The sequence below is a fragment of the Camelus dromedarius genome, chromosome 30, assembly GCF_036321535.1.
Source record: "Camelus dromedarius isolate mCamDro1 chromosome 30, mCamDro1.pat, whole genome shotgun sequence".
Classification (NCBI taxonomy): Eukaryota; Metazoa; Chordata; class Mammalia; order Artiodactyla; family Camelidae; genus Camelus; species Camelus dromedarius.
This window is the reverse complement of record NC_087465.1, coordinates 13,720,427-13,744,981: the sequence shown is the minus strand read 5'-3', so window position 1 is coordinate 13,744,981 and position 24,555 is coordinate 13,720,427. Positions and strand designations below refer to the sequence as shown.

General features: G+C 40.9%; 1 protein-coding gene and 1 pseudogene across 2 annotated transcripts in view; one reads left to right on the top strand and one right to left on the bottom strand.

Moving 5' to 3' along the window:
• The window catches only part of KCNB2 (potassium voltage-gated channel subfamily B member 2), a 344,982-nt gene that overhangs the window by 14,306 nt on the left and 306,121 nt on the right, over window positions 1-24,555 (bottom strand). The window lies entirely within an intron of this gene.
• Window positions 11,274-12,522, top strand: LOC105088583 (eukaryotic translation initiation factor 3 subunit F-like; annotated as a pseudogene).

Sequence of the window (24,555 nt, the reverse complement as noted above, 5' to 3'; positions counted from 1 at the left end):
ATCATCATCTGTCTTTGAAAATATTTCTTCACATTAAAAAATTCTAATAAGAACTTCAGGTTTTGAAGTAGAAACAGAGAAATCTTTTTCTTAGAGTTAAACAACAGTCTATTGGCCCATGAAAACCTTAAGAGACACACATTATATTATTTGCCAGAACAATTTTTTTTTTTTGTAAAATTTTACCTAAAGTGTACACTCCGAAATCACACAGGGCAAAGACTAGTTTAAGAACCCATTTATGCTAGCTGGTCCCTGAACGCACGCTCATTTGTTGAATTATTTCTCATCCACTCTAACTTCCAATTTCTGCAAGGAAGTCTTCTGCATTTCCAGAATTAAAGTGCCATTAAAAACTGGCTTTGTTCCTTAGACACCTAGTCGGCCTCATCAGCTCATCAATCACCATTAACAGGGAGCTGCAAGGATTTATTTCCACCATTATCCCCATATCTAAAGACCGTGTCCCAGCAGCTTCAAAGAAAGAAAACAACAAAAGCCTTAATTCAATCATTATTTTTCCCTTTAACGAATCTCTGCAGTAAACCTCTTCTAAAAAGTACTTTTGGGGTCAACATCATTAAGACTACGTTATAGAATGCCAGAAAACAGAAGACAAATGAGGGTCACACTGAAACGAAGCAGCTCTGCCAAGGGAAAAGTTAGATGGGAGCCAAATTCAGCCGTGACTGCAGAAAGTTGCATGGTTCACCTTGCATCTGCTCCTAGGGGCAGGCTGCCATGTTGTCCCAGGGCCAGTGGGCAGCCGCAGCTCACTGATGCTTCAGTTGCATGGATGACAGGTGTTCTTCATGGCATGAAGCCAAGCATTGCAAACAAGGGCCTTTTAATGGACTCCTGCTTGGCTTGTTTTGCCAGCAACCATCAGAGACCCATGATTTGAATGGGTTCAAGCATTTCTGTACTTATAGGTCTTGAGGAGGTGTTCACTGGGCAGAGGGGTCCTGCTTTTTATAGCTGTTTGGTGTGGGCATTTTCTACAATCACATAGACTCATTCTGTTATCTGTACAGAGTCCTTCCTGAGTTCCATATGAAGACTATCTAAGGTCTTGTCAATCAAAACGTGATCCTTGAACCTGCAGCATCGCTTGGAGCTTACTGGAAATACACAGTCTCAGGCTCCATCCAAAGAGCCCACTGAGTCAAAATCTATTTTCACAAGATTCCCAAGTGGTTCATACTCACTTTAAAGTTTGAGAAGCCCGGATCTCAGACACAAATCCACACAATTAAATTTAAAAAATCAGTGAAGGAGGCCCTTCCATAGATTTTTTTAACCAGCGGATCTCAGTTTTGGAGGCAGGGGTGGGTTGTTAGGCCTTGTGGGGATTTTCAAAACTGTTCAGAGGGTCTAGAGTGGGTGGATGTAGTCAGCCAGAAAAAAGCCTCACAAATGATGCTGAAGTGGTCTCTGATCCTGCCCAGACCTCTGCTTCCAGCCTGCGGTTGACAGTCATTGCTTCAAACACACATAATACAGTTCAACTTGGCAGCAGAAGGAATGCTGGATGAGGAGTCAGACAACTTGACCTTCCTCCTGGGTCCATGAAATCAACTGCATGACCTGTGTCAAGATAGGGAGCTTCAATTTCTTCATGCATGAACTGGGGCTAATCATGACAAGTTCATTTACACGACTATGTTGTAGTGATGATGAAATTACCTAATGCATGTGAAAATGTTTTGGAAGTTACAAAGTTCTATAGAAATGCCAGTATTTTTATGATCCAAGCACATTTAAAAAAAGAAAACATGGACTATAGAGTTTGGGGCAAAATTATTAACTAGTATAAAATCTTGGCAGTACAAGAACTTTATTCTTACAATTTCCTGTTTGAAGTTAGCACATTCTTTCCTATGAAATTGCCATTTAGCCCATTTCTCTGGCTGCAGCTGACTGGTAAGTTTGCTAGAGATAAATGTCTAGTCCTTTTGGAAAGTCAGCATACTGGGTTGAATAGTGTCTCTCCCCCCACCCCCGAAAATTCATGAATACCCAGAACCTCAGCATGTGACCTTATTTGGAAATAGTCTTTGCAAATGTAATTAGTTAAGAAGAGGTCATATTCAATGAGGGTGAACCCTAAATCCAATAACTGGTGTCTTTAAAAGAAATCCAAAGAGACTTAGAGACACACAGAGAGAAGATGGCCATGTGACAGTGGAAGCAGAGATTGGAGTGGTAACACATATAAGGCAACAGATTTCAAGGAAGGATTGACAGCAACTATCAGAAGCCAGGAAGAGGTAAGGAAGGATTCCTCTCTAGAGCCTTCAGACACCTTGATTTCAGACTTCTATCCTCCAGAACACTGAGAAAATAAACTTTTGTTGTTTTAAGCCACCCAGTTTGTGGCATTTTGTTACAGAAGCCCGAAAAAATTAATACAGTCTGGTTGCATTATTCAGTGAAAGGGCCCAGTCTTTAATGAGAGGCAGAGTTGAGAATACTCAAAGAGCCATTACATATATTCCCTTCAAAAATGAACTTAATTTTATTTGCAAAGGAGAGGGAAGTCACAGAGGTTTGGAACCTTAGTCAGCAGGAAAAACAGATCTTAATTGGGAGAAACTAAGTTGTATTTACTGTTGGAAGTGAATAACTATGGTTCATTAAGTAGGTAATTAACACCTGCATTCTAAATAGCAGCCCAGTGCAAGTTAGAACATGTGAGTCCGGAAGCTGTAAAAGTCACTTACACCAGTGGGATGTAAGAGAAAAATAAGGGAACACTATAGAATAACGTATTAAAGTGGTCAAGTGAACAATGAGAAATTTCTCTGACATTGGGAAATTAACCCAGTTTTAGATGGATGGAAACTAGAATTGCACTGGTGATCACTTTCTGGTGTATACAGATGTTGATTTATACTGCTGTACACCTGAAACTTACATTAAAAAAGAATGATGGGTGGGAATGCAGTCTGGTGCAGCCACTGTGGAAAACAGTATGGAGGTTCCTCAAAAGACTAGGAGTAGACTTAACATATGACCCAGGAATCCCGCTCCTGGGCATATAGCCAGAAGGAACCCTACCTCAGGATGACACCTGCATCCCAATGTTCATAGCAGCACTATTTACAATAGCCAATACATGGAAACAGCCTAAATGTCCATCAACAGGTGACTGGATAAAGAAGATGTGGCATATTTATACAATGGAATACTACTCAGCCATAAAAACTGACAACATAACGCCATTTGCAGCAACATGGATGCTCCTGGAGAATGTCATTCTAAGTGAAGTAAGCCAGAAAGAGAAAGAAAAATACCATATGAGATCGCTCATATGGGGAATCTAAAAAAAAAAAAAAGCCACAAAGCATAAATACAAAACAGAAATAGACTCATAGACATAGACTATAAACTTGTGGTTGCCAAGAGGATGGAGGGTGGGAAAGGAGAGACTGGGATTTTGAAATTGTAGAATAGATAAACAAGATTATACTGTATAGCACAGGGAAATATATACAAGATTTTATGGTAGCCCACAGAGAAAAAAATGTGACAATGAATATATATACGTTCATGTAAAACTGAAAAATTGTGCTCTACACTGGAATTTGACACACATTGTAAAATGATTATAAATCAATAAAAAATGTTAAAAAAAAGAATGATGGGGATTATACAATCACTAGCCACGCTGCCCTTAGCACTAATTTATACTTTTCTTTTATGTGATACACATATTGCATATGTCCCTGCTCCAGTATTTCACGCCTCAATTCTAGCGAAATACAAAACAAAAATTTTTTTGGTAGTTTCTGTAGAAGTCATGTCATTATATACTAAGACACTTACCTTATGTGATCATCAGCATCTGCATTACCTGGACTATGATAATATAGAGAAAAAGCAACCTTCTCAAAAAACGTTTCAGATGCTGTGATTAAAACTTTATGCATAAAAACAAGACAGCATTTGCGATTAGTTTTCAAAGAAATTTGCCATAAAGGAGATGAGAGAATTGGACCTACACCTGTATGTGAAGGTGGAACAACAACAAAAAACCCAATTTTAAACACTTCCCCTAGTGGTGGTTCATAAGTTAAAAGTGCTATGAAATTCTCATGCTATTGTCTAGATAGACCAATATTTTTACATAAAAACCACCAGGAAGTGTACTGGGTATCCTTGTCTCACTGTCATTCAAGCCCCTAGTAAGCAGGTCCCCCCAGACCATGGTGGCAGCTACCTACGAACAGCTCCTTAGCACAGCACTTTCACACTGTGAGTACCAACCCCTTTATAGGTCAGAAATCAATGAGGATAGGATTGCCAATATCAGGAGGGTAAGCAGTGTTTTGTAAAATGTTTGTTGATGTGTGTGTGTGTGTGTCTGTCTGTCTGTCTATGTATGTGTACTGGGCCATAATTCCTACCCCCCAGTAATAATAGCAATAATAATAGTTATTATTAAATTTTAATTATTATTTTACTTTGATGATCTGTATAAAGATAACATGATCTAGTGTTTCCTAAGCTGAGCTTTGGATAATTTCTATCAATGAGAGAGAGAAGGCAGGTTACACCTTCCCAAAAAAGGACAGAACTCTTAGTCTTTTAACAAGACTTGGCCAACTTATGTCCCTGTGTATAGCTCTGTGTTATGGTCATACAGATCCTTTCTTAGTTCTGACATACAGATTTCTGATCTCTTACTTATTACTTTTTGCACATTCCAATTTTGAATGGATTCAAGTAGTTTATTTCATGGTATCTCCCAGGATATATGTTGGGGTGATCAACTGTCAACTGATCACTAGCAAATCTATTCAGCAAGTCTTTGTTATAAGGTTTATAAGGTTATAAATCTTTGTTACAAGGACATGACATATAATAAATTGTGCCTGATCATTACTGTCAGTTTAGGATACTCTTTATTAACCCCTTAATTAAATAATTCAAAATTTAATAGAATTTAAGGTTACTGATAGATCATTGATTGATACTGGTTTCTAAATATCATGTGGATTTTTCAATTAAGTGATTTGTCTCAAAATAAGATTAAAGACCCTATTTTTGATTAGGTGAATGTTTATTTATCATATGAAAGTTATATGTGACTTAAACAGTTGATAATAATATTAAAATAACTGATTCCATAATTTTAAACTACAACCTTAGCTAATGGGTCACATTTTGGACTCAAATCCCAATTCTGTCACTGAGCTATGAGGCAACTACTCTTCAGATAAGAGTTTATAAAATCTCTTATTTTATAAATAAGGGTTGAGCTTAAATATATAAAGGGTTAGAGCTTAAATATATAAAGCACTTAGTAGGTACTTATTAAATGATGGCTAATATTATTGCATATATTCCAGAAATAGTTTTCACAGATGAAGACTTAGGTCTATAGTGATTCTGGGTTAGCAAGGCAAAATTCAGCCACTGAGATATTTAGTCTAAATATAAAAACACACTAACTATATTATGACAAATGTTCAGATAAGTTTTATATATAGCCTAAACATTCTCATGTCTGAATTTCTTACATTTAAGTAGAAGTTTGTCAGTTGTTGACTTACACATGGCCACCCTGTCACTGCTTCTGGCCATGCCTTATTTTTATTTTTTAAAACATTTTTTATTGATTTATAATCATTTTACAATGTTGTGTCAAATTCCAGTGTAGAGCACAATTTTTCAGTTATACATGAACATATATATATTCATTGTCACATTATTTTCTCTGTGAACTACGGTATGATCTTGTATATATTTCCCTGTGCTATACAGTATAATCTTGTTTATCTATTCTACAATTTGGAAATCCCAGTCTATCCCTTCCCACCCTCTGCCCCCTTGGCAACCACAAGTTTATAGTCTATGTCTATGAGTCTATTTCTGTTTTGTATTTATGCTTTGTTTGTTTGTTTGTTTTTAGATTCCACATATGAGTGATCTCATATGGTATTTTTCTTTCTCTTTCTGGCTTACTTCACTTAGAATGACATTCTCCAGGAGCATCCATGTTGCTGCAAATGGCGTTATGTTGTCAGTTTTTATGGCTGAGTAGTATTCCATTGTATAAATATGCCACATCTTCTTTATCCAGTCACCTGTTGATGGACATTTAGGCTGTTTCCATGTATTGGCTATTGTAAATAGTGCTGCTATGAACATTGGGATGCAGGTGTCATCCTGAGGTAGGGTTCCTTCTGGCTATATGCCCAGGAGCGGGATTCCTGGGTCATATGTTAAGTCTACTCCTAGTCCTTTGAGGAATCTTCATACTGTTTTCCACAGTGGCTGCAGCAAACTGCATTCCCACCAGCAGTGTAGGAGGGTTCCCCTTTCTCCACAGCCTCTCCAGCATTTGTCATTTGTGGATTTTTGAATGATTGGCCATGCCTTATTTTTTGTAGCCTATAAAATATTCACCAGCTGCAAGGAGAGATGGAAGGTCAGGTCTGAAGGCCACCAGACATCCCTTTCCTTCTAATGGCATCTGTTCACAGTCTATGTTCTGTGTGGTAGACAACTATTTTGAATCAGGCTCAGTTTAAAAGCTACATCTTCTTAAAAAAAAAAAAACAACTTTCTTGATCTCCATAGTAAGAATTGCTTCCTTCTTTAGTTTTCCAAATGGGGTTTCTGGAGCCTTGGGATTTTCTGGACATGCCTTAGGTGGCCCCTCCTGAAAGAAGATGACTTAGTGGACAGTGCTCTGGGGTGGGGGAAATCCCTACAAATCAGGTGGAACTGTCCTTCCTCATGGTGCTGAAGATGCATAAATATGTGAAGAGGTGAACACTTTTCATAGAAGTTCATAGAAGTACCTTCATTCTATGGCGGAACATATGCACACATACAGACACATGCATTTATGTACCTAAACAGTCGTACCTTTCTTTTGGAGACGATATTGCTAGCTGTGTTTGAGAATCTGGTGGGAAAGACTTTTGTGTGAGCAAAAGCCCTTTCCACACGATTTACTCACAAATAAAAGGCTATTTTATTTGTGGCCCCAGCTGTTGTTTGCAGAATTGGTTACTGAGTGCAGCTCTGTCTTTTAGGCTTCTAGGGCTCCTAAGGGCCAGTCCAGTTTTGTATGTGCCAAGAAACTAAACTTCGACCTCTTAGAACAGGCAGAGGGTATGACTAAACATATTATATTAAGATAGTACATCAAACTGTGATCCAGTGAACCCTGGCTGTCATTGGTCAGCTGTACTATATTAAATGGCCTCTAGGAGACTGAAAGGTTTGGGTGCCAGGAGAGACTGAATCACATTTTCTCATAATATCAGAGTACTATTTTGTGGTTTTGGATCATTTAGATAAACATGATAAAATATACAAAATGTATTTTGTCACATTATTTACAAATTGGCTTAGAATTCCCTAAAAAGCATTTTCTAGGATTCTTGCCCAGGTTTCAACCCCAAGAATGCCCATTGAATATGTGTGTCATTCTTGACAAATTTTTATTTCTGCAAATACAAATCCAACAGATGCCGTCCATGGCCCTTAGAGTCGCTAAATCTTATTTCCTAAGAAATTAAGCTGAGGAAAACACATTCTAAGCTTTCTATGTAAATATAAGAGTTGACATAATGATAATAATACAAAAAACCCCACAGTGTCATTCCCACAGCCCTATCTTCTCACTGCATAAATAGTAGGTGTTTGCTTCTGAACGTCTAAGAGACGGGAGAACAAAGCACAGGCAGATGATGACCTAGCACTGTTGCAAAAGACACAACTTTCATGCTGCTTGGACTTTTTTGCTTTGAAGTTTTCATCTTAATGACATGGTTCGGAGATTGTCAGGTACCACATATTTGGCAGATACACAAAGAACAGGAAAATTCACAACAGAAATAGGCTAAAAAGAACTAATTTGCTCTGTTGCAAAACCATGACTAAGTAGGTTGAAAATAAGAACATAATGGCTCAATTGCATATTGGCATCCAGGCCAGCCTGGGAGACACCAAACAGGAGTCAGAGGTCAAGGCTGCTGGACAGATGTTTCCATGGAGGGTGGAAGGAAGGGGCAGCAGCAGCGTGTGCTATGTTGGACAGCTCTAAGCAGCTCCACTGCATCTTGACCTCTGACTCCTGCTCTACCAACCGGATACTACTATGACAGCTGGATTATATCTTGACCCAGATGAATACATCCTCATCAGCAGAATCACAGGCAATGGAGATATTTTTGATTTGCAGAACCTTCCGAATTTTACTACAAAACATCCACCTACTATGCCGAATCTTAAGGCTGATTACTGGAGTAATATGTTTTGGTACAAGGAACCATCATTCTTTAAAAAATTTACCACTTAAATACACAGTAGTTTTTTTTTTTCCTCTCTTAATCTCACCTCTATTGGCAGAATGAAAATTTTGCTTGAACTAAAACCCAAATACTTGGCTTTATTCATGCAGTATATAGTTGCCAATTAAGAACATTTTAGAGTTGATTTATTGACTAAGTCTCAGGCTTTTAACTTTGGAATTTATTCTTTATTTTCAATAAAATGACCATATGCTTATTTAAGGAGAGCATAAATAAATTCCCTTTCATTTATATTGTCTGTTTTTTGGCTTTCTTTTTTATGTGAACATTATAATAAGGGTGATATCTCATATATTAATGACTGCTTTTAGCCAACTAATTATAGTATTCACTTTCATTCCACTGAAAGCATATTTGGTGCTGAATTCAACTTTTTTTTTTTTTTAAACTAAATTCAACCTTTTGATTCTTGGTTTCTCTAAGCTATAGGAGGTTGTATTTCATTTTGATTTATTCACTCTCTAAACAGTTAAATCACTTCTCAAATTTAGTACTCATCAAAAAAGTCACACAGGGAAATATTTTCCTTCTTAACTTAATGATTTACTGCTCCTCATGTCTAGAAACTTCTTTTATAACCAATACTCTTTCATATTAAACTAACCTTCCACAAAAGCACATGGGAATAAGGGTAATTTCAAATTAACCCCTAATATTAAACAAATTAATATAATTTCTTTGCACGAGGTTTTGGAGGAGTTCATAAAATCTCATGGATTCGCTTCATCGATCTCCTGATTCAGAAATAGTTTCATGGGACCAGTTTCCAGCGTCCCTAGGGGATGTTTCCACCTACACATCCATTGGTCTCTTTCGCCCTACAGACACTTGGAAAAAGAAACTCAGAATGTTGCCCTCTGTCCCACTTTCCTGCTTCAAATCCCTCTTGATTTTTCTGTTTCTATTAGTGTTGCCTTTATGTCCTTGTTCTAACCTGGGAATTAAAGATTTGTTCCCCCAGCTCTAATATTCTGTGTCTGTATCTATGCTTATGTATAACGCTCCTCCCTTAAGCTCCACATCTAAGTCCTTAAATTCTATTCATTCATCTTTTAAGACCTTTTCTCCCCTCAATCCATCTCTTCTTCCCTTGTCCTCCCCCGCCCCCTGCCCTGTTAATTCAGTCCCTCAACTCTTCATTTTTAAACAATTGCACTAACCTCCTAATTCAATTACCTCTTGTCTTGCCCATTTCTTTCTGGGGATGAAATGGATGTGGGGGAAGCATGGATTCAAGGAGTAGAGAATGTTTTTGTTGTCCTTTTCTGTTTCACTCTCCCAGTGGCTTCTCCCTACTGTCTCAGAGATTTGTCATTTGTCTCATCTGTCCTGCTGTATTACAACTTCTAAAGGGTCAGGACAGATTGGATTGAGATCTGTTTTCTTTAGAGCTCCAAACACAATGCTTACGCTTTGGTGCTTAATAAATAAAATTTAATTAGTAGTATTCATGAATTTATTTTTAATATTCAATGCTACATCTCAATAGTTGGCTATATTCTCAATGCCAGTGTGCATATCTTCCATGAACTTGTTTTAAATTCTCCCAACTCTTCCCCAACACAGATGAAAACTATCCTTTTTGGGTCTCTGGATGCCTAAATCACTTTTGTATCACTCAACTGCACATGCAGGAAGGCAAATTCTCTTATTTTGACTCCAAATTCCACATTGAAACTAAAACCAAACAAAAGAATCTATTGCATCTCAACAACCCAACTGAGAACAATTTCTTCTAAAGCCATCAAGACTTTTCAATTATACATGGTGATGGCTAGGAAGTTTAGAAAGTTTGAGCAGGATCCAAAGTGTTTTAACTAATGAAATCAAAGCCAAAGGATGATACTGCCATCTCCCTGCAAAGATTTCTCCTCTCTTAAGCTCCATTTTCCTTCACCAATTTTCCTCATTTCTCCTTTCTGAATTCTTTCTCCTAGAAAAAACTTAGAAAAGCACAATTTTCAAAGTACAATTCCAACCTCAACAAACTGACATGGTATAGGAGAGAATTCAAACGATTACACATTCATTTTTGATGGAAGAACATCAAAGTAACATCTGAGTGCTCCAGAAGAGACAAGAATGTCTGATCTGGTCAGACCAGGTCCAAGTCCTGGAAGCTGCAGCCTGGATGGGAAGCATCTGTCTAGAGCCACCCTGAGACATCCAGAATGATGAGCATCTTGGCTCCCGGCTTCTGAGATGGGAGTGACTTGTGCAGGAACCTCTCTCTCACCTCCCCTTGGAATGCAAGTGTTCAAGTAAGGTCTTTTGACTTGAAATGAGAGTAATGCAGGGCTCCAGGCACCTGGCACCCAGCCTGGTGTTTGCTTCACCCAAGCAGAGCTGACTAATGCAGGACCCTAAAATGTAGCTTGGAATTCCTATAAGGGAGAATGGAGATCCTGTGCTTGAATTGCTTATAAATAGTTGGAGACATCTGATTGTTTTCTTTTAAAAATGTAATATCCTGAATGGAAGATTCTGTATCTAACTTAAATACTGCCCACGACCAATATATTTCAAATAATGGGGGGGGGGGGGGGGGATCACCGTCATTCTTAAAAGAAGTGATAGAAATCTACAAAGTGAAGCTTGTTCTCACCAGTAGGTGTCCCTGTTCCATCATGCTCTTCCCCAAACTCCTGGAAGCAGAGACGTTACATAAAAGGCATCTTTGCTTTAGAAATCGTATACTTTGAAGGCAAGATAAAAAGTGACTTCTCTTTTTATTTATATTCACTTGGCCTTCCTTTGCAGCTTAGTTGCTGATCATGTTGGAGGGCTTTTTCAAGATAAGCCCCCTTCTCACTCTTGGGCACTTAAATTAGCCTTGTTGCTCGGCTTCCTCTCCTTTAAATCACTGGTGTGTTTCTGAGCGAAACAGCAATAACTAAGTTTCTAGGTATATGAGGCTGCTCAGGTCAGACTCGCTTTCTCGACAAGATGGCTACACCGGCAGTTTCGGTGAGCGCTCCTCCCGCCAGTCCAGCCCCAGCCCCGGCTGCGGCCACAACCCCGGTCCTGACTCCGGCCCCGGCCACAGCCCCAGCCCCAGCCTCAGCTCCAGCGCCAGCGCCAGCGCCGGCGCCGGCTGCAGCGCCCGTTGCAGCCCCGTCGCCGGCTCCAGCCTCAGCCTCTGACCCGGCGGCAGCAGCGGCTGGGACTGCGGCTCCGGGCCAGACCCCAGCCTCAGCGCCAGCCCCAGCGCAGACGCCGGCGCAGTCGCTGCCTAGTCCTGCCCTCCCAGGCTCCTTCCCCGGCGGCCGCGTGGTCCGGCTGCACCCGTCATTTTGGCCTCCATCGTGGACAGCTACGAGCAACGCAACGAGGGCGCCGCCCGAGTTATCGGGACCCTGCTGGGAACCGTCGACAAGAACTCAGTGGAAGTCACCAATTGCTTTTCAGTGCCGCACAATGAGTCAGAAGATGAGGTGGCTGTTGACATGGAATTTGCTAACAACATGAATGAACTGCACAAGAAAGTCTCTCCAAATGAGCTCATCCTGGGCTGGTACGCCACAGGCCATGACATCACAGAGCACTCTGTGCTGATCCATGAGTACTACAGCCGGGAAGCCCCCAGCCCCATCCACCTCACTGTGGACACGAGCCTCCAGAACGGCCGCATGAGCATCAAGGCCTATGTCAGCACTTTAATGGGTGTTCCTGGGAGGACCATGGGGTGATGTTCACACCGCTGACAGTGAAATATGAACGCATCAGAGTTGACCTGATCATGAAGACCTGTTTTAGCCCCAACCGGGTGATCGGCCTCTCCAGTGACTTGCAGCAGGTGGGCGGGGCATCGGCCCTCAGCACGGTGCTGCAGTATGCAGAGGACGTGCTGTCTGGAAAGGTGTCTGCTGACAATACCGTGGGCCGCTTCTTGATGAGTCTGGTTAACCAAGTCCCCAAAATAGTTCCCGAGGACTTCGAGACCATGCTCAACAGCAACATCAACGACCTGCTGATGGTGACCTACGTGGCCAATCTCACACAGTCACAAATTGCCCTCAATGAGAAACTTGTAAACCTGTGAATGGGCCCCAGGCAGCACTCCTGCCAGCCTGGGCCCCAGCCCACCCTGGGACTCAGAATGGAGTGAAGGAGAAATGGTTTCTTTGTGGTTTGAGTCACACTGAGTCAGTCAACTGCTGTGACTCTAAATAAACATAGCCTACCTTTTGTAAATGAAAAAAAAAAAAAAAAAAAAAGGTCAGACTCTTCTCCTAAACATTGATTCCCTTGCCTACAAAATAAAACCCTGAATTAAGTGTCCTCTGGAGTTCTCTATTATAATAGTGTTATATATAATGTATATAAATAACATAACGTAAATAATACATATAATATATAATAGTGTTATCTATAATAGTGTTATACATAGCCTCTGACTCCAGACTATCTGGGTTTAAATCCTCACTGTGCTTCTTATTACTGGACTGATCTTCCTTGAGCTACTTATTTATTTTGTGCTTCAGTTTCCTCATATATAAAAGGCGGATAATGATAATCCTAGTACTACGTGATAAAGTTGTTATAAGAATAAATATCACATCTAAAGTGGCTAGAACACTGTGTGGCATGTGACAGGCTATATAAATATCTTCTATGCATACAGGATATATACATCTTTTATATATACAGGATATGAAGACTACAAAATAAAAATACATTTATATGAAAAATAAAAGCTGTTCCTGTGTTGGCATAGTTGAACTGAGTTAATAAGGTTACTGGAGGGCATGTGTCCACCTTCTTTGTGACTTGTCTCTCAGAGGCTATGGATGCTGGAATAATGAAATCGTAAATACTGTGGAGGTTTTCCTTGAGCTAGGTTCTTTTGACCACCTGATGTATTTCCATGAGAGGGGAGAGGCACAAGCCACCTCCCATCCACCACAACCAAGGAAGATCCTTTCCATGTGAAGCTGGGTTTCATGGCTTGAGCTGTTACAGATACAACTTGAGAAGTGGGGAAAGTGAAACATACCAAGAGACTATATCAGTGGGAAAGTGACTCACCATGAAGATGCACAAACATTTTCATGGAAGAGCCCAGAAGCTATCCTGACTTCCCAAGTAAGTTTTAGTGGGGACGTAAACTAAACAGAGGGAGATGTGTGCATGTGGCAACTGAGCATTTACATGCATCAGCTTATGCTGGTGGCAAACTCATTTGAAAGTGGGAACAATTATCATCCTTAGTTTACAGAAAGGAAAAGGAAAGACAAAAGGTTAAGGTTAAGGGCCAAGCACAGGGCTAAATATCTGACATAGTTAATTCACGTTGTCTCCCCACTACACTGCCGCTGATACTACTGTTGTCCTCGTGACACAAAGTGGGAAATGGAGGCACAGAAAGATGAACTAAATTAGCCCATAGCTGGTAAATGGCAGAGGCAGGATTTGAATCCAGCCAATCTGGCTCCAGAGACTGGTCTGGAAAAGAAGGCACTCGTGCAGCGATTCTCAAACTTGGGATCATACAGTAAGAACCACCTGCTGCAAGTCATCCCACTGAAACGATGCTGAGAATGGGACTACCTGGAAAATGGTGGCTCAGAAGGCAGTGCTGGCTAATGAGAAGGGACCAGGCTCTAGTTTGACCAGTGATGCTTGTCTGAAAACGAATCACTTGGTACCTCAGTCCTCTTGTCTGTTCAAGGCTATTTCCAGGTGAAAGGCTTTGAGCAGTGTTTGTCGGTGTATAAGTGTGTTTGTGAGTGTATGCCTCTGTCTGTGTGTATGTGAGTGTGTGCATGTGTTTGGAGGGAATAATGCTTGTTTGGTTTGTGAGTAAAGGTCCTAACATGGATCACGTGCAATGTCCACACGCAAGGATAAGTAAATTCCGAGTGCCAACCCCAAATCCGGGCGTTCTCTCTGTTAGTGCTGCTGGGAGTGCAAGGCTGGCCTCGAATCTGCAAAAGTCATTGAGAAGACCCTGCGGTGGAGCTGAGAGATGTAGGCTCTTGCCAGAGTTCCTGCTCAGTAGAGATCTTACAGTGCTCTACATGGGAAAATGAATTCTCCAAGTGAACATGCACACAATGCAGAAAATTGCTACTGATGCTACAGAGAGTTTAATTTCTTTCCAAAACAGCCTTGAGAACAGAATGAACACATTAGGCCTGGATGGTGTACTCAAGACGTCTCCTCTATAGGGAATGCCTTGAGAATGATTATTTTCCCTTTCCTTCGCCAGTGCCTGGCAATGCTCGATGAAAAGCTAGAATGGGGTGCCTGTATCCAGGGCCAGAAGGTCTTTTTATTACACACTGAATCAAAGCCTTGAGGCAAAATCAAATTTTTACAATCAGAAAAGATTTTTAATTTTCTCTTATGCCTCTGCCTTGTGCCATTTTTTTTTAACTCAACAAAGTGTTCGCATACTAAATAGAGATCTGTATCTAGCAACTTCTCTCAACTGGCCGTAATCTGCTTTTGCCCCTGCCCTTCTACTGAAACGGTTGTCTCGGGGGTTGCTGATCCTACTTGTCCCCGAATCCAATGTCACTACACAGCTCTTACCTTTCTCGACCCGTTGCTAGGAATTTACCCAACCGACCACCTCCCGTTCTGGAAACCTTCTCTTCCCTTCACTTCCATGATGTCACAGCACTGCCTGCATTTTCCCTTTACCTCCCTGGTTACTTCTCAATCTCCACTGTGTATGTCCTTATGTAACCCTTCAACGTTGGTGTTTTTTTATACACGCCTCTTTCCCTTCATTATTTTTTCCAGTGGTTCCCAGTACCATCTGTACACTGGTGGTGCTCAAATCTACATTTCCAGGCTAGATGATCCTGCTACACAACCAGTGAGGATTTACTGAGGCCAAGCATGATTTCATTTATTTCTCCCAACATCCTATGAAGAAGGTCAGACCATTATTCCAGCTTATGATGGAGAAACAGGCTTAGGAATGTAATGTCCAAGCTTACGCAGCTCATCAGTGACTTGAACTGACATCTCCCGTGACTCAAAAGCCCATGTTGCTATACTGGATGCCAACCTGTGATCAGGTCACAGCAGATCACCCAGAGCAGTCACAAAGACTGCTGGCATCACTCTCCTTAGTTCCAGACCCACTGACCCAACTGACAGCTGAGCATTTCCCCTGGCTTGTCCCATGGGTACTTTTTACCTAACCTATCTCAAGCTGAACTCACCATCTCTCCTCTATCAACACCTAAATTCCTCTTGTGTGTGTCCCGCACAGTCAAAGGCCCTGCTGTCCCACAGTGATGCCAGCATCCTCAACACCTTGTCTCTTCTTCCCTCCTCACCTGATCAGTCCTTGAAGCCTGACAAATCCACCTCTTCAATACCTCTCTTACCTATTCATTACTCTCCACCTCTCTGCTACTCCCCGAGTGCGGGCCACCATCACCTCATCCAGATGAATGCCATCAGCCTTGGAACTGGCTTTCCTCCACAGGCCCTGCTCCTCCTGAGTGTACTGGGAGGGAACCAATTAGCTTTCCAGAATGCAAAGTGCATCTCCCATTGCCCTCAACACAGAGCTCAATTCCTGACACGGATTACAGGGCACTGCATGATCTTGCCCCTGCTTCACTCTGCAGGCTCTCCCTCACCTCCTGCCCCTTTTGTCCCATCTACCGCTTCCCTCCCATGCTCCGTGCTCTAGAATTGGGCTTGCTCCCTCCCACATGCTGTGTTCTCTCTTGTTAGGAGTCCGTGCATGTGCTGCTCCCTTTGCCAGGTACGTTCTCCTATGACTTCTCCTCCGATTGACTCTTCTTCTCCGTTGGTTCCCAGCTTAGATCACACGTCCTCTGGGACCAGGCAGGGTGCTGCTCCGCGTGCCCACAGCCCTCTGTGCCTTTTCCGTCAGAACCCTTGCCACACTGAGCTGCACGTGCTCACTTGCTGCTGTTTTGCTCATTAGTCCCTAAGCTTTGCAAGGACAGTGGCCACATCCACGCCCAGCTTTCTAATCCTTCTCTCCCCACTCCCTGATATACGGCCTGTGCTTAATAAATGTTGGTTAACTGTCTGACTAAACACGGAGTTTTGACCTTCCTGAAACTCTGAGATACGGCCAGGAGGACACAGAGCAAACTGTCATCCTGCTGGTCGTGCCACATGTGTCAAGCCCAAGTTGGGATCAGCCCCTGGCTCAGGGGTCTTTTTGCCGTCTGGGTCCCTACTTTCTCTACAGGAGGAGACCATTCTCTGGAGGGTGTTCCTTGTAGAGCTTTTTTAATCTTCTAAGAAAGGGTGGGGATGTCTGGATTCTGTGACTCAGTGCCTCGACTCCTGCTGTTCTGCAGCTGTTGCCTTTGTATAAACCTCCTCATCCGAGACCCGGGCCATGGCAGCACCTCCCTGCTCTTCCTGCCAACGGACTCCTTCCTCCTCTCCCAGGCTGTCCTCCATCCTGCTACCTTGGGGAGCTTCCTGAAACACTAACCTCATCATTGTTTCAACATCTTTGTTAGCTTCTCTTCTACAAGATGATGATGAAACACCTCCACAAAGCTGTTTATAGTTTTGCCCCAAACCTATTTTTCCACACATAGCTATGCTTATTTCCCTATAATATGTAAGGAGCTCTTAGAGGGAAGAAACCATGCTTCAATGCATCAATCCATCCATTCATCACCCACCAATCAATTCACCAATGAACGGAGTGTTGCTGTGTGCCAGGCACTGGGATAAATTGGCAAGCAAAACTAGACATGGTTCCTGTTCTCAACTGGGGAGACTGGCATTAGTAAAATAATCAGTAAGTGAGTTTATTTATGAACAAATACATTCTGTAAGGAAAAGGCTGAGGTCTATACAACAAAGAAGACTGATCTAGACTGTGGGTCAGGGATGCTTCTCGGAGGAAGTGATGGTTGACATAAAGGATAAGGAGGAGTAGAGCAGGTGTAGAATGAAAAGAAAAGTCTATTCTTTCAGTGGTCAGTGCTCTCCTTCAGTGCCTACACAGCAGAGATGTTCAATAAATAGTTGTTGAATGAATCAGGAATGGTGGGAAAAAACACCCACAGAAAAGTCAGCTTAGACCCAGATGTGCCGGAGGAAGAGGTGAGCACAGTCTCAGTTCAAGTGGAGGGTGACAGTTCCTGCAGACAGTTGTACAAGGACCAGTGTCTTAGGAGGCCGGGTAAAAAATTAGTTCTCTACCTCAACTCAAAAAGAAAGGAAAAAATGAACTGGAAGTTAAATGTAAGAACTGATTAATTCCAGATGTAAACCTTATCATATAATATTCAGCGGATACCAAGGCTAATTTTTCAATTTGTCCACTGGTTCACAGAAGACAGTGGGGGTGGCACCCCAGACTAGCCCTAAATCTAAATTACTAAATATACTGGCACATAGGCAGAGAGGCACTGATGCTTCCAGGACCTACCTCTGTCATAGTATGACTCTGAAGTCTTTTAAATGCAGCTTTGATTTTCTATTTGCAAACATTGTATGTGTGTGTGTGTTCAGAGAATCCCAAATGGGTTCCTGTATCCCTCCAGGTCAAATTCTTCTTTTAAGTTTGTGTGAAGCCTTCAGGCAGGGACTTCAAGTAGAGTCTGCTCTGCCCGACAGATTCTGTGTCTTGGATTGATTTTATCTGCTCAATCCACCTTCCACATTGCATAAAGTACAGTTTTCTCTTTAAAAAAATATTAGTTTCTGAGTATTGTAACTTGGTTTTATTTGTTGAGGATACCTCATGGTTGGTTAATTCTTTGTAAATAAAAGTAGCAAGGAACACATACTTATCAGCAAGTACCTATTTTTACTTCCAAGCAAACAAACATTGATTTGCTCCTCTGCTATTAATGGAAGCATTCTTATGGTGGTACTGATTGTACCACGGCTCGGGTTAGAATATGAGGAGATACATCTCTGTAATCACAGACACCCACAGCCATAATTGCCCTGTGCGTCCTTCAAGGACAGTTAATATGAGGTCACAACTGGTAGCTCTGGTGGCAAAAGTGTGATATTTATAATGGAAGACTTAACATTAATTAGAAAGCAATCAGATGACAAGGCAGCCTTTGCTGTCGGGAAAGATATATTTTAAAAAGTCAAAACATTGTGAGTCACTCTCTTACAATGCAATTCTCTATTTTGGCTCCACCTCGTTAATTTGCAAACCAACTTCTACTCTAAGAGGGGAAATGACTTTTACATAAAATCACTGAGGCAGCTTTCTTTTACTATTTAGTTTGAATTCTATAGCATATCTTTTAAACTCTTTTGAAACTACTGAATATTTCACTTGTAAAGAAACTGAAATAAATCCTTTTTCTAGATTATAAATTCTCATGTTTAATTTTACCTAATCCTAGGACTAATGGAGATGATCCAAATCTCTTCCTGGAAATGCTTAAGATACTAGCTGGAGTCGTACGATCTAAAGGGGAATAAAAAGCAAAAGATTCATTGGTTTCTTAAAATAGGAGGCTTAGGTTAAAAACTGTAAAAGGCTTAAGAAATTAAGGCATCAGAAATGAATATTCTTTAGTGGAAAAGAAAGAGCAAAAGGCATAATGCCAGGTTCTCACTTTGCTTTGTATTTTTTTCCTTCCTAAAGCTTCTTCAAATATAGCGAATAGTTGAACTTATATGCAGAAATGAAGCCTAAGATATTCATGTGAAAGTGAACATGGCAGTTCCAGGGCTGGCTGACAACTTAAAAGCATCAAGGGGAAGAAGAGAGAAAATTGAACAGTGGCTTGCTTCTGATGATGGGGGAGAAAGGCCTGCTCAGGGTAGATCTGACCCTGAATTGTCCCTACTATGGGCAGTGGCCCTGAGGGATTCTACATCACCGTGGATTTGCTTCTGAAATAACTTATATTCATTCCTGATGGTCTGGTGGCTTTTGGTGAGCACAGCATTGTGCATGAGTTCTGGACTGATAACCAGTTTTCCTAAGGTTCTTGGTGGGTTCCAGGTTAAAGTAGGGCTGTTGCAACAGACTTCAGGGATCTGACTGAAGGCCCTTTTGCTAGAAGCAAGCCTGCCTCACATACAGAGCAGTTGAAATGCTCCCATTTCTGATGACTAGTCAGTGGTGTTGCAATGCCCATGCTCCTGGGCAATCAGCAAATATGCACAGCAGAGGACTGTGGTCAACATCCCTGAGTGGTCCCTCTACTCTGCAGAGATATCATCGTTCTTCTTTTGCTGAAAGCCTTTTTCCTTATAAAAATGGCTTACATCATTAACATTCACTGAACTTTCTAATCTGCTTATAGCTTTAGCACACAAATATTTCCCTAAGGACCTAAATTTTATCTTTATTTTTTGCAATTACACTTCCAGTGTCATTCTTTAAGTCCCATCTGAATGGCTCAAGGGAAGCAGAGAACAGCAGAATCCTGTTAATTGGGAACCTTTCAGGGTGGCGAGCCTGGAGGGAGAAGGAGAGGAGAGAACTCTCCAGAAGGTTCGAAGTGTGCCTTTCATCAGTCTGCAGTGAGCTTTAAAAATATACCACTATCTTCATTTTCAGAGGCCAAGCTTACTTCATAAGAGTTTTTGAGAAACTTTTAAAGATATTGATTCTTAGGTCTTTTAAATAAACCATTTGATAGATCTAGTTGTCAAAAACCCATTGAAAGTGAGATTGATACTTGGCAGGTGTTTCATGGTTAAAAGACAATCAGTCATGTGTGGTTCTCCAGACCTTGCGGAAGAGTTCAGAGTTGCCTCCCATCCATCCATCCATCCATCATCCATTATCCATTCGTTCACCCATCCAGTGTTTATCTCTGAACAAGGTACAAGGAATACAAAAGTGAATAGGACAGGTTCCTGTCCCCTAGGTGTTCTATTCTGGTGAGAGAAAAGGGAGGAAGGAAAGGATGGAGGAGGGAAGGAGGTAAGGGGTAAGAGGTAAGGGAGGCATTGGAGCTAAAGATTACCATACAGTGCAATACATTTTAAAATATAAGTTCACATAAAGTGCTATGGGAGCACCAATAAAGAACAATAAAGAAGCTTTTTACATTTTTGAAACACCAAAGCTACTTAGAGGCAGCCAGATAAGCTAATTTAATTTGCATCTTAGTTTCTTTCTCTTGTCTAATTGTTAAAGAACTTTGAAATGTCCAAGACTGAAAAATGGGGAGAGATCAACATTACACAGAAAGTGGACAATCCACTTTGGTTAACTGAATTGCAAAGAGTCTAAAATTCTCTATATACACTTAAAAATAGCATTTTAAGTTGTGCATCTTAGCAATGCTATACTTACCTGTAAGCACATCAATATTGAATAAAAATAATTGGTAATGTAGCCAACTTCTGTATACAAAAGCAAATCATTTAGATAAAAATAGAGCTGAAAATGGAAAAAAATGGCATAAAGATAAAAAATGAGAAATGGGAATATTTCAGTTACTCCCTGCTTTTCAGCACTTAAAAAAATAACCTAGGGACCTATTTTTACTTTAACTGCTCATATGGGATTTGGTCTGATTTGAACTGTGGTTATTTGTTATATTTCCACGTGGTGGTATCTCCCCTAGGCACACGTAAGTATCTCAAGGCCAAAGAGCTGTGTCTTAGCCATCCAAGTACTACATAAAATGAAGTTTTTGTTGTATAAAGAAATATATTTTTCATTCTTATACTAGATAAAAAGGGAAACTCATATGTAATTAACCAGATCAAGAAAGCAAGATCTGGCTTCTTAGATGTCTAACTTTCATGGGGAAGATCATCTTTTCAGAGACAACCTTTGATTTAGGATCATGGGATATTTGAGAGGTGTTTCCATCATTTTGAATCTCTGTGGCAAGAAATTGGCATGATTTCCCATAAGTTGTTTTAAAAGGTCAATTCAAGAGTTTCAGTATTTGCCTTCAAAACAATTTGAAGCCAAAATAGTTTCAGACTAGATGTTTGAATACAAGTAGAATTTTTACTTTCTAACTTACATCAATTTCCATAGTCAGAGAGACACCTGAATTTTAGAGTTAGTTATAGAAATGAATGAAGAGATTATCCAAAACCATTTCTTATGAAGAAAGAGGAGACGCTTGTCAAAGATCACAGGTAACCAGCAACAATACTGGGACTTTACAAAACTCTGATTTCCCAATTTTCCCTTATACATCTTTCTACTACATATGTCTTCACATATGGAGAAAAATAAGATACAGAGGAAGAAATATGCCAATTTCCCTTACTAGTCAGCCATCAGAGACAAAACTTTGCACAAATCAGTAATACGACCGCGAATACTAACAGTAGATATCACTAGTGTCCCTAAACCGTATTATCTCCTAAAAGCTGATATGTCTTTTCTACAGCAGTCGGGTATTTTATTCACTTGTTCATTTAACAATTATTTTATGAACTCCAACTATGTGTTAGGATATAGGCCCTCTCAGAGTGAAATAATAGTAGACATTCCCTCTACTAATTGAATAATTTGGTCAACTCTAGCCCTATCTCAGGGGGACTCCAATGTCCCTTCTAATGCCCTTGCCTCTAAGCTTCTCAACGTTCTTAACTTCAGTTCCCTTCCAAGTCAGCTGTTGACCCCCATGGCCCCATGAGGACCTTGCTATCACCTGGTACTGCTCCATATCTGAAGTCTCAAACTCTAAAATTCCACAGTCTGATCAAGGCTTCATAGCCATCTAGCTTTCCCATTATGCTACTCCCAAACCCCGATCTTTGACTCTTCATCGTGGACTTCTGTTGCTTAACTCCTTCTCCATTAGACCCTCCTTAGCTTCATTTCCTCCATCCAGCCTAGAATCCATTCTCTTGACAAATACCTTCAATTCCATTGATGCCCTAACTATGCCACCCCAACCTTGCCATTGATTTAGCCAACCATTTGTGTTTTTAGAGCCCTGTACTTGGTCCATGAATCACTGCTGAAGAAATTTGCCTGACCATGCTGACTGATGCAAGGAGAAACTCAAAGACCACAGTCTAGACTGAGCCCCGTGAACTGCTGATAAGTTCCATCCTACCCTGTTGCTCACTTCAGCTATTTGGAGACTTCCCTGCTCCCCTCTAGACACCAACTCTACACTTACCACTGCCTCTATTACTGATGACCTTGTTTTCCATTTCAACAGAAAGTGGAAGCCCCAGACTTGAAGTATCTCAAATTCCTATTCTGCTTTTCTAACGTAACATCATCTGCACTCGATTTTCTCTGCTGATGGGAAAGCAAAATGGCACAACCTCTATGGAAGGTGATTTGGCAGCACCCAGCAAGAGTGCATATACCTTGAATCAGAAAATCCACTTCTAGGAATCTATCTGAAAGACAAAATGGCAAAAACACAAAGTGACCTACTCACAAAGCTATTAATTCTAACACTGTAAGAAGAAAAGATTGGAAACAGCCCAAATGTCTTTCAGTACCGTAAACAAAGGCACATCCACGATGGAGTATGTGTGGTTGTTAAAAAGAAATGGAGACTATTATGGAGTGGTCTTCAGTAGTCATTCAGTGAAAAAGGCAAAGTGTAGAAGAAAGTTGTAATATGCTACCTTTGGTGTAAAAAAGGTGGTGAGGATAGGAATCTATGTACATATTTGCTTATATTTTCAGAAAGAACAGTGTGTGGCTGCCTGGTTCTTACACACTGACTATTGCCTGGATGTCCCCAGGGAAGGATTCTGCCTCTTTTTTGGAAACCTGGTTACTGTTTATTGCCAATCATTTGCTAAAATGCATCTGAGATGGGCATTCCCCTTGGACATTGTGCCATGCCTTCCTCACTGCATACTAGAGCTATCCCCTGTAGCAGGCATCTGTGCCTCTCCTACCACATTCCAGATCTCTATCCTTGCTTGGCTGGCTCTCTGGATTCCTACAACCCTCTCCCACCTACCGCTTCCAGACTAGAGACAATGTAAAGGGCCAAAACAATGAAATAAATGATGGCTTCAAACACAGCTTATTGGCATTCAGGACTACTGAAATTACTGCTTAAAAATGGAATCTATGCTTTGCTGTTTCTTGTACTTAAGCACAAATGTCCTCAGCTAAAGCAATTGGCCTTCAGTTGGGCAAATCATCTTCCTGGAGCAAAAAAGATAAACTAAGTGGATGGACTTTCACTTGGAGAAGTCTGTAAATTAAAGAAGGTCTAGAATGAATGTATCAGAGGCCAAGCTCATTGCTATGTATCAGAAAAACCTTTAGAATTCTATTGGCTTGCCATGGTCCTGGGTCTACAGTTAATATTCAGGAGATAGTTTTTGAACATTTGTGGAATTTAAAGTTTTTGTAAAGTTGTCTGAAAAGGTAAGTAATGTTCATGAGCCCACGAAGAAACGGCGTTTTGAAATGAATGTCTAGGAAGCGCAGCAAAATTGAGAAAGAATGTGAAAGAGCAAAGGAAACTTCTGGCTGGGTTTGATAAGAGCCCTGGCTTAATTTCAACACATTTGGTAAGTATAGTTTAAGCTAGCGCAGCTTTTGCCTCCATAATGCATCCAGGAAATAACTGCTCCAGACAGAATAAGTGGTCAGCTTTTCAATGCCAATGGTGTTTTCTGCCTACGGTTGTAATCTGTCAGACACCTCAGTGGTTACAAAGAATCCTCCTCAATTTGTTCCAAATAGGCTAGTCCTTGTTAGACATGCAAATCCACTTGAATTCCATACAGAAAGAAATTCTCATTTTAAAAATTGAATTTGAAGTATGAAACGAAAGGCAGATAAGACAGTTCTCAGAGTCCAAGGGTGGCTTTTGGAAAGCCCAAGCAATCCTTAAAAATGTAGAGCGATCACAAGTGGGACTGCCTTTTGAAGAGCATAGGCTTTGTAACTGTACAGGGCACCTCTGTCTTTCCAGCAGGATCTGTTACAGTCTCCTCCAAGACACACCGAGTCCTCGCATATCTGAGAAGAGGGTGCATCCAAGAAGTCAAAATTGTAAACAAAGAACACAGTATCAGGATGAGAATTTCCTTTCCTGATGGGATTTTATATTGATTTCCCATATTTTGAATTCACTTAAAACAGCCATCCTTCCTCCCCAAGCAATAATGCTTTCAAGGGTGAGATCAAGACAGCCCAACTGAGAGGCAGTGCTAGAAACTGGAGTTTGGAATTAATGAATTTGGGACAAGCAGACAATCAATCTGAGTAATTAGGATCAAGCCTCAAGCTTTGGTTTTGCACGGTTGGGCAGTTCCGGTCAAGGAGCTAATTTTAAATGATTAGCCACTACTGTCTTTTAAAGAGGTTCTT